The following is an 11,715-nucleotide window of genomic DNA, read 5'->3' as shown; positions in this document are numbered from 1 at the left end:
TCCATGAAAACCACAGGCGTCCTTGTTACCCACGTCTTCGGTGCATGCTCCAGCCTGCTACCTACGACGGTGAGTGCCACGGGACTAGCACTCATCTAGGAGGGGGGTAATGTTAACCCCAACACGAAGAAAGCAAAAGGAAGTGGAAAAGACGCAGGGCAAAGGCGGAAAAAAGGTAGCCCGACTGAGGAAAGAAAAGGAGAAAAGGCCAAAAGCGCAAGGGCAACCTTAAAATTCCAAGGCAAAGGCAAAAGGGGAAAGGAGCATTTTAAAATAAAAAGGCGCACCCTGAAATCTTGTAAAAGAGCGCCGGGCTCTCACCCGTGCAATTTGTAAATGAAGATGGGCGGTGGAAAGGAAGCTAGGAAGATAGAAGGACAATGGGAAAAAGGGCATGGGCTACAGCCGGCCATGTAAAAAGGGGAAAAGGGGATGACCGCCCAAAAGGGATTTAGGGTTTTGTACATAAAGTTGAAAAGTGAATGAGAAGCTCATTCTTGTGTGTGGCCAAAAGAAGCTCTCCTCTTCTTCTTCTTCTTCTTGTTCTTGCTTGCTTGAGCTTGTGCTTGAGAGAGGGAGTGTGAGAGTGTGAGGGAGTGAGTGAGTGAGGGTGAGGGACCGAGGAGGAGAAGCTCTCCATCTTCTCCTCTCTTCTTCTCTTCTCTTCTCTTGTCTTGCTCGCGGCAATGGAGCTTGGAGCGTGGAGTTTGAGGATGGAGCTTGCTTGAAGCTTGCACTTGGATCGTGGAGCTACCGGAGTGCGCAGGAGAGGAGGTAACTCGAATGGCACGAAGGTAAGCTCACTACACACGTAGATATGGATGGCGCGTCGGCTATGTGAGAGGTAGCCATTAGTGCTCGGCTTGGAACGCTTGAATCAATAAGCGGTCCGGGGGTCTTGGCAGTTGAGTGAAAGCTCCCACAATGCCAATGTCACCGCCTCAACCTAAGTCGGCCGAAACAACTGTGCCACAAGCAGTGCCGATGAGACCAAGCCTAGACGCAATAGAGCCGCAGATCAGCCGCGGCCATTGGCCCGGACAGTGTAGGCTAAAGGAAGGACGAGTATCTAATGATCTCTTGACCACGCTAGTGACCACCCCTGTAACACATAGCTTGGGAGATCTGCTTAAGCAGCACCCTGCCCTATGGCAAGACCTTAAGCAGTGGGTCGAGGGATCACAAGAGCAGGTCACGGCAGACCCTCGAGACCAGGATGCAGAAACACAATTGCCAAGTTTGACGCTGCACTCTGTCCCTAAATCTTTGCACGTCAATGCCTTTTGAGAAGGCTCTGAGATGCATGCAGTCCTGCCGGTCCTAGCCCTGGGTGACACAACAAGGAAGGGAATCGTAGACACGGGAGCCGGGGTTAGTGTGCTTAGCCACGCAATGCTGCAGACTTGGGGAAACCTGCTTGTTGAAGCTGCTAGGTTTAACATCACGCTAGCAAACGGTATGAGAGTGAAGCCATTCAGGGTCCTGAAGAATTGGCCAGTGAAGATCGCAGGTGTCCAGTTCTCTGTCGACTTTATAGTCATGAAGGGAGTGGACTACGATGTCCTATTAGGCCGACCATGGATGCGCAACGCTAGAGTCATCGAAGATTGGGGTAACAGCTTCATCTTCCTTGGCAATAGAATTGACGCCATAAGAATAGAGATGGACACTTGGAAGACCTCACCAGTCGACCTAGACGCCATCTCTGTTATGCTCAAAGGGAACACTCAGGTCAGGGAGCCCTATGGGCCCTTGACCAAGTATATCACATGCCCAGAGGATGAGCGGGATTGGATGCACGTTCTCGCTACAATTGACCTGCCATTCTTAGACCATGAGGCATATGAGCAGGCCATCAAAACGATCAGCAAGACAAACGAAGAACTCTCTACATTAGTCTACATGGTGGCAGCAAGCCTCCATGGAAGGCCTAAGCATGTTACCTTCCAAGTGCCATCCAACAAAAGGGAACTCCAGGGGGTATTGGAATACCTAACAGACGAGCTAGCTGGCAACCCAACTGCCAACTTCAAACCACTCCAGGATCTCTTAGAGGATTCCAAGTGGCAATGGACCAGGGTGCACAAGTTGAACCTCATGTATAACTGGGCCTGGTTCCTAACCAACGACACGGGGCATACCAAGCCCTAGGAGACGATGAGCAGTCGAATGACAAAGATTCCTGCGATGAATACGAAGACTGCCAATCCTTCAGTGATGAGAGCGAGGGTGAAGTGGATACCATAGAGTATGACACTGAAGGATGAGAAATTGAGCAGATACGAGCAAACACCAAGCCGCAGAAAAGGCAGGCCCTTAGACTAGAGCAAGGAGTCATGCGCATGAAATGTGATCGTGCGTGGTTGGAATGTATAGGAGCCATAGGCCTTGGGCAAGCAGGCCTAGCCCAATCAAGAACGACATCAATACTTAAAACCGAATCACCATCCGAACTGCGGCCACCAGGGGAGACCACCTCTTCTAGCGAAGATGCAGGATTTGACTCTGAATCGGAAGTTACTTCGGATAGCAACCCAGAGATCCCTAGGCCGTCCATGACCAGACGCACCAAGGGAGACTTACCCATCCACCCGAGGCGCAGATGGTCAAGGCAGGATAGGGCAAAGCACCCCAGGGATGCACGATCAGAAGAACAGCGAAAGCCGCAGGACCTCCCTAAACGCTTCACTAAATTCAAAAAAGGGGATAGGGTAGTGGTTATGCTAGGTGCCAAGCATCAAGGGCAGACGAGTGAACCAATCGAAGGACCAGCCAAGGTCAAGGAGGTAAACCTAGCCCTGGAAGGGGAGATACCCCGACCAGTGTTCATTGCCGATGACTTGACTGATGAAGAAGAGTTGAGTCTTGTCGCTCTCTTGCAGGAGTACATAGACGTATTCGCCTGGTCCTTAGAAGATCTACGGGGGGTAGATCCGAGTGTTGTGACTCACAACATACTCATGACGTCGGATGCAACGCCGGTCAAGTAGCGACCGTACCCTATGAATCCAAAACATGCTCATGCTGTCAAATAGGAAATTGACAAGCTGATGAGAGCTAGATTCATTTACGAAATTGAGCACACAGACTGGGTATCACCCATAGTCATTGTGATGAAGAAGAATGGCAAAATTCGAGTGTGCGTCAATTACAAGAAGGTGAACGCTACTACAAAGAGAGACAACTATCCCTTGCCGTACACCGAGCACATGCTTGAGAGGGTGGCAGGCAAGGAAGCCTACAGTTTTCTAGATGGCTTCTCAGGGTACAACCAGGTGCAAGTGCATCCTGCAGATAGGCACAAGACCGCCTTTGCCACTGAGTGGGGCATCTTTGCATACATAGTCATGCCTTTCGGGTTGACCAATGCCCCTGCCACTTTCCAACACCTCATGTGCACCATCTTTAAAGACATGCTTTGCAAGGAGGTAGAGGTCTTTGTCGACGATCTATGTGTCCATTTGACTTGGATCGAACACTTAGACAAACTCCGCGTAGTCTTTGAACGGTGCCGCTTATATCGTCTCTCCTTGAACCCCTTGAAGTGTCAGTTTTGAGTGAAGCACGGATGCATCTTAGGACACGTGGTGTTGAAGAATGGCATTGCCACTGACTTCTCGAAGGTCAGGATTATCGTTGACCTTCCACCCTCGATTAATTACAAGGGAGTTCAATGCTTCTTAGGTCACACAAGATACTATCGGCGGTTTGTGCTGAAGTAGCGCTGATCGCCAGGCCATTGTACAAGCTGCTGATTGTCTTCGAGTGGACCGAGGCATGCCAACGGGCATACGAAGAATTGAAAAAGTCTCTGACAATAGCACTAATTCTACGAGCCCCAGATTGGACCATTACCTTCCACATACACATCGATGCTTCTAAGTTTCCCGTGGGGGTAGTGTTGTGCCAACCTAGTGAGCATAACCTAGATTACCCAGTGAGCATTGCTAGTAGACAACTCATTGAGACGGAGATGAATTATTTGATAACAGAAAGGGAGGGATTAGCCATGGTGTTTGCCGTGAAGAAGTTCCGACATTACCTATTGGCCACCCCTTTCGTCTTCTTCGTGGACCATCAAGCCTTGCTCTATTTAGTGAACAAACCTTGTGCTACAGGATGCATAGCTCGATGGCTCCTCCTGCTCCTAGAGTTCCATTTCTCCGTGGTGGTACGAAAGGGAAAACAGCATTACATGGCTGATCACATGTCCCGTATACCCACAGGAGAAGCCGCTGGACAGGGCATCATTGAGAGTTACCTGACGCCCACTTATTCCACTTGTCCAGTGAGAGAGATCTATTTAAGGCTGATCTGACACCATACTGGGCAGACGACATAGTCCAAGTGCTCGAGCACGGACTACCTGAGCGACCAATAGAAAAGGCATGACTTAGGCGCTTGATCCTGAAGATCCAGCCCTACCAGTTGATTGCAGGCCTACCAGTTGATTGCAGGCCAACTCTATAGGCTAGGGAAAGATGGATTGCTGCGTGGATGCGTATGTGAGCATGAGATGCACGATATGCTCTCAGAGGCGCATAGCGGCATTGCAGGAGGACACTTTAGCGGAGACACGACAGCACGGAAGGTGCTGCAGTCCCAACTATGGTGGCCCACACTTTTCCGCGATGCTAAGCGATTCATCAAGCATTGTGACGAGTGCCAATGAACAAAAGTACCGATTCATAAGGATCAAATGGAGTTAACCCCAGTTATTGCTCGCCAACCCTTTGAAAAATGGGGAATTGACTTCATAGGACCCATCAGCCCCGCGGCGCAGTACTCACAAGCCAAGTACGTCGTGGTGGCCACGGATTACCTCACGAAATGGGCAGAGGCGAGAGCCACAGGAAAAAACAACGCTAGGACGACTGCCAAGTTCTTATGGGAGCAAGTGATCTCGCGCTTCGGTTGCCCCATCGAACTGGTTAGCGATCAAGGCACACACTTCATCAACGAAGTGATAGCACATCTCCTATCCACCTTTCTTATCATCCATCGCAAATCCTCACCATACTACCCTCAGGCTAATGGCCAAGCGGAATCAACTAACAAAATTATTATCAACATCCTGACTAAAGTAGTCTTGGCCTCACGAACTGACTGGGACAACAAGTTGATGGCAACCTTGTGGGCCTACCGCACAGCTTATAAAATGGCCGTCGACCAAACCCCCTTTAGGCTGACCTATGGGACCGAAGCAATTCTACCATTAGAATTCTTCCTCCCTAGCCTGATAATAGCACTCCAAGAATGATGGGAAGGGAAGGAAGCATGGACGCAAAGCTTGGTCGAGCTGGAACGCCTATCAGAGACTCGTCTTCTAGCCACCCACGCGCTTATCTGCGAGAAAGCCCGACGCAAGAGCTGGTTTGACAAGCATGTCAAGTAGCGCGAGTTTGAGCAGGGTGACTTATTGCTCCTCTACTCAGTTAAAGGACATAAGCAAAAGATGAAATTCAGAGGTCTCGAACCCTTTAAGGTTTAGGCAATCAGCTGAACCGGTAATGTTGAGCTTGAGACCTTGGACTGTGAAGGAATAGGCTTCTTCAATGGTAGCCGTGTCAAGAAGTACTACCCTCCCACTCATCCTTTGCATGAGCCACCAATGTTAGAACCGCCGGTCAAAATATGAGCAGCCACAATCACTGAAATCAATGAGGATGATGAGGAAGCTGTAGAACCCACCTACCTCCATGTCACGATCACTGCTAAGCAAACATGCTCCTTCAACGCCTTGATTGATGAGGGAGCAGATTTCAATGTCTTAACGCACAAGCATTGGATCCAACTTGGCAAACCACTACTTCAACCCACAACTGCCAAATTAAGCCCATATGGAGCTCAATCTTATGCACTTCTCGGCAAGTGCAGAGTCGCCATTTCTATCGAGTCTGAGACTGTTCCAATGTTGTTTTACGTGTTGCCGAGTGCTATGGACGCAGGCATGGAGTCACTGCTCGGGCAAATCTTCAAAAAGCAGACTCACTGCAATGTTGATTATGAGTTGCAGCGCATCCACCTAGCAATCGGCAACATGTGCATTGTCACAGCCTTCAGCAAGGGCTGCGTAACACCATCACCGTCCACAGGGCCACCGATAGAAACATCCATAGGCAAGATTAAGGAGGGGGTAGTGCGTGTCTACCGCTCCTCAATTTTCATAAACCGCAGACCGCAGCAACCAAAGTAAGGGCCCAACATCCTCGCTTCCAATGGGTGCCTAAATAGCCTCGAGAACCGCCTAGGACTAGATGCGCATGTCCGCATAAGACCCACAACTCTAAATCTAGGAGGCCAAGAAGCGCCGCATGATTAAGAAAATATGGGTCCCTAAAACCCTCTTGCATGTGCAAGGCTATTATGAGGAAAATGCCTCACTATGGATCCCTAAGGCCCCTACGGCCAAAGGCACTAGTCCTACGCCACCCTCAAGCCTGATCAGCCCATGTCCCCCAACACCTCAAGACCATAGGCTGCAGTGCTCTCTAGAGCCCTAGCCATCCGATTCCTCTACGCTTCGGCCCAAGAGAGTCACACAAACCTATCGGCCCAAGCAACGGCCACCGCCACAAGTGGCATCATCCGACCAAGTCAACCTGACTCTCCGCAGCAAAGCTGACTGCAGCAGCCCAGCTGCTGCGACTGACCCTAACCCACCCACCTTGCAAACAGCCCGGTTGCAAGCTCAAGGGGACTCCCAACCGCAACTATGTACTGTCAGGACCTCTAGTTCTAGCAAACCTCAACCACCCGTCGACCTTACGTCCTCCTATGAACGGAAGTCATTTTTGGTGCTGGCCGCTGACCTTGCAGAGGACACCGGAGATGATGTGGTGGACTGCATCAAACGGCTCGATTCCACCTTTGCGTCGCTAGCCCTCAGCTATGACTGCTTGGACTTGGGTCTATTAGCCCTCAGCTATGCCTTGCTCTTGGGAGACTTTTGAATTCGCCTTTGCACAGGCTTCTCGCTCTGCTGCTGAGTTGCTCACTAGCGAGGTCTCCAAAGAGCAAGCCATTAAGCAACGCCTCATCACGTCATATGATCCACGGACCACTTATGCTATCACTGACCAAGAGATCGCAAGGTTATCCCACCTTGCTAATACTGGATCACCCTTCTTAAGGCAGTGGTATGCTCTTAGGTTGCAATGGAAGGTTGACGGATGTCGCATAATGACCAATGCCGAACAACGCCAAGCCATCAAAACGGCATAGTATGATCCCACCTACGTTGCACCTACCTCATATAAAGTGTTAACCACTCTTCGGGGGGATGAGCATATCACGGGGCATCCCTATCTTGACCGCCTCTTAACAGAGGAAGAGCTCCACATCGCAAGTTGAGTCGACTTTGGTGACTTCCTCACAGATGTCCTCACATACATCACACACGTAGGGATTCGACCCTTTGATCTGGACCGCGCCGCTCAACTGGAATATAACCCCAACTTCTACGCTTGGCTCCTGCACAAATAGAGGTTCGACCTTTCTGCTGAAAGCCTTGGCCTCACAACCTCCAATCCTGGGACGGATTCTTCTTTTCCAAAGGGGGAAGGGGTAATAAGGTGGAATGTAGTGGAATGTAAAAAATAAACAAAATAGAATCCAAAAAGTAAACCAAGTGTGAAACGTCTGTTAAATTTGAAATGCAAGGGTAAGAGGTGGTGGTAAAAGTTTGAAAGGAAAAGTTAAGGCTATGTTCAATAAAATCTGCTATGCTTTTATTCTTCCAGCAAATTAGTTGTCAAAAGCACTAAAAGTGGAAATGGCTGAACGTGCAGGTGGCGATCATGGCAAGCCAGGACAAAGCGGGCAAGCTCCCCTTCTCGGAGGAGGAACAAGTAAAGTACGGCCTCACGGTGGAAACGAGAGCTTTCAACTAGTTAAAGTTTCACCGCGTCTTTAACCTTGAAGACGTGGCCATCGAAGAGCCGGCGGTACGTCAAATCATAGAGCAGTGCCACCTACAGAAGTACCTGGACGCAGTGGGCCGGAGGGTGGATTACACCCAGTGCGCTGATTTCTTGCGCACCTTCAATAGGAACAAGGGCACCATCACAGTGCACGACAATGAAGCCACCAGACAGGTGCAGATCGAACTGACCCCCGAGTTGGTAGAAAGGGCCCTAGGGCTGCCGAATAAGGTGGAAAGGAAGCCGAAAAGAGACATCTATGCCATGTTGGGGATGGACAAAGTGAAGGTCCACACCAATGACGGAATTAACCTGGTGGACATCCCCAACCAAGAAATTCAGCTGCAGGCAAAGATAGTGCACGCCTTGTTCTCAAGCCAGAGGTACAACAGCATAATGACCCGAATCAATGTACCTCTGCTCGACAGCATTGCGGCGCAATCACTGGACGAGGTGAACCTTAATGGGTTCGTGAGGAAGACAATAAAGGCCCAGGCAACAGGAGGAAGAGCTGTGGGAGGGGAGTCCCCGTCGTCCCGATCGACCCGCAAGGCATCATCCTCCAAGGCCTCCACCATAGGGTTTGGAGGTGTCCTTACGGCAATCATCCAAGAAGCGCTAGGGCAGGGACGAGCAGGAGAAGACAAGAAGGGAGGCGACGAAGAAAGTGACGAGTCACCGTCACAGTCCCCGCCTCACACAGAAGAGCAGCAGAGGTCGTCTAATGAAACGGAGACGGATGCAGACGAAAAGGGAGAATCCCAGGCCACACCACAAAGGCATGTGGAACAACGAACCAAAGCCCTGCATGGAAAAAGAGAAGAGGAGCGAAAGAAGAAAGAGAAGGAAGATCTGGAAAGAGCTCGAAGGGAGTCAGTCAAGGATGAGGAGGAGAGAAAAAAGAAGACCGAGGAGGAGCTGAGAAGGAAGGAAGAGGAAGAAATAGAGCTGGCAACCCGTCGCTCCATCGAGGAGCAGCACAAAAGAGACGAGGAAGGCGCAGAGGGCCCGTACCGAACGGAGGCACCTGGTCCCAGTACCAGTGTGTCAAAAATCGCACCCCTGCTCCCAGCAGAAGGAAAAGGAAAAGATCCGATGATGCCAACTCTCCCCCTCTTCATACCTTCCATGCCAGCCACTCCTATCATGACGACACCCCCTACCACCACCTCCCAAGGTTCCACCCCAAAAGTCGACGAGAGCAACGTGGTCACTTGGATACAATTCTTGGTGGAACGGGAGCTGGCAAGAGAAGTGACCGTGGCCACCCCAGCATCAAGAGCCAAAAGGGCAGCCACCACGGCTGAACTGGAGCCAAGGCTGGAGCTGAAAAGGCAGAAAATAGAAGATGTTGTCACCGCTACCACCATGCCCCACCCCCACCTCTAGGAGGCCAATATGACGAATATGTTAAAGAGCTGCTCTCGCAGTTGGAAAGGGCCAGGGAAGAAAGGAGGATAGCCATGGAGGAGCTGGCAGCAAAATGAGAATCACAAGCCGCTCTCCAGCTAGAGAGAACAAAGCAGATAACAAAATATCAAAGGGAGATCGCTGCGCTTAGGGAGGAAGCCAGCACTAAGGAGGCAGAGGAATTAAAGGCCCTGAAGGAACATGACACTACTTAGGAAGGAAGGAGAAAAATATTGATGGAGCATCTCAACGGGGAGAGGGAAACCAATGCCCACCTTCGGCGCAAGAATGATCAGCTATCTGCAGTCAACCTGGAAGCACAAAGCCAGCTTGGCAAGATCAAACAGGAGGCTGTAGAGCTGGACCAGTTAAGGGAAGAACGGGTGCGAAGAATGCAGGTGAAGCTAGACCAGCTCAATGCACAGATCGCCGATGAATGCCAGGAGCAGTCCCGCCTGCACCATGAGCTCGAGGCCCAGCAGCAACAACTCATGGCAATGACCCTCCATCAGGGGGAGAGCCTAGAAGATATGGAAAAAAGAGAAAAAGAACGGGCTGATCACAATGAGCAGAGAATACGGGACTTAGCACGCCGGCTAGCCAAAGCCGAAGGAGACAGGGTGCTGGCTGAGAATTAGGCAGAGGCGGCCCAACTCTCCATGATAGCCTAGCAACACACCTTCCTCAATACACAAGGAAATGAAGCCAATGATCAACTGTAAAAGAAACTAACCATTGCACGCAGAGTGCTAACAGCAGGCCTGCACGTGCCGCTGTGGCTAGGAGGCCCACCGTAGAGCCTAGAGGAGCAGAGAAGATATCTTGCACAGATAGGCCTGACGGCGCAAGAAATAGATGAACTCGGTTTCACAGAAGCGAAGGCACAAGAAGACGAGCAAGCAGAAGGGGGTGAACCGGAGTTTGATCTGGGACCTCAGGAGAGGAATATGTCCCACCACCCCCTCAGCCACAACAAGCAGAAGTGCAGCCCCCTGATACATCTGCTGAGAGAAGAGCAGCCCGGGCCAACCGTAGGAAAGAGATGGTAAAGAAGGCAAGGAAAAAGCTGAATGTTAGACCTGTTCCAAGACATCATGCCCCTCTCCTACCGTGCCCTCAAGATCCCCTTGCTGAATTCCGTGCCGAATTGATTATCTGGGAACAGCAGGAATATAACTGCGACCCCTTCGACTTGCGCTTTGAGTTTATCGCTACCTTGAACAGAGTATTGCCCATTCAACTTGTAGAGGACGTCATCGCTATGGGTGCAAGGCTCAAGGCCAAGTGGTTAGCAGAGTGAGAGGCCCACCCAACTACTTGGGGAGCTGAGGACCACAAATTTTGGTAGGATAAAGTCCTCCAGGTGCCTAGATCAGTGGAAGGCTATAATTGCCAACCCACCTAGAGAAGATGCATTTTTTACGTCAACCTTGACGCGTGGATGGCATTTTGCAACACCCTCCCTTCTGAGAGAAATGACCCTACTTTTATGCCGTATCCTCGAAGGGTAGGGGTTGACTTTAATCCGTCCATCCACGGCAGGTTCGACTTTCCCATTATCTATAACACCAATAGCACCTCCCATAGGGACGCCCTTCTCTTCACCCTCCCTGATTTGTACAACTCTATAGATAGATTTCTTAGCGAGTTCACCTCCTGTCCCGACCCTGCCTTCATAACCACTTGTAATTATCTTAGGCTAATTAGGATCCTAGTCCACCAAGAGCCCCCACCCCAAGAACGCCACCTCCCATCCCTCTACTTCAACCCCAACGCCATTGATAGCAGCACCATGACTCACCTCATGATGCGCGCTTCTCTTTTGCCATCTTTCTGTGTTGCACTGCTCGAAGATATGAGCGACAGCAAATTCACCCAGTGCAACCACCCCTTCCTTTCTACCACCACTCTCAAAACCCGCCTCAACCTCAAGGGCTACTTATTGAGTCGTAGATTCCTTAACAAGGCCCCTCGCCCTCTGCCATCCCCTACCCGCCATTTAGATGACGAGGAGTAAACTCCCGTCATGCCCTTGTATCGCTTGTCTCCATGTATACGCCTCCTTATGCTTTCTTTTTTTTTTTAAGAAGAAGAAGAAGAAGAAGAAAGAAGCACCACAATCACCGCACCTAGGGTTCTCCCTAGCCCCCTCCCCACTTCACACTTAGGGCACATCAAGGGCAGGACTTTCAGACCTGTCACCCTAAGACTTGCACCGCACCTCCAATGAAGCATGAACTGGGTCCTCAAGTGTGGGACATTACCAAGGGATTGCCCAAGGTTAGACCCATCTCCCAGTTCCACTACCATGGGCACCACACATTACACGACGAGACAGACACACCCCTTAGGGAGTGCACAACTTTTCTTGCAGGTGATGTTC

The sequence above is a fragment of the Lygodium microphyllum genome, chromosome 22, assembly GCF_053477565.2.
Source record: "Lygodium microphyllum isolate KBCC chromosome 22, Lygodium_microphyllum_v1.1.10, whole genome shotgun sequence".
Classification (NCBI taxonomy): Eukaryota; Viridiplantae; Streptophyta; class Polypodiopsida; order Schizaeales; family Lygodiaceae; genus Lygodium; species Lygodium microphyllum.
The sequence above is the reverse complement of the archived record's forward strand: the minus strand, read 5'-3'. Positions refer to the sequence as shown.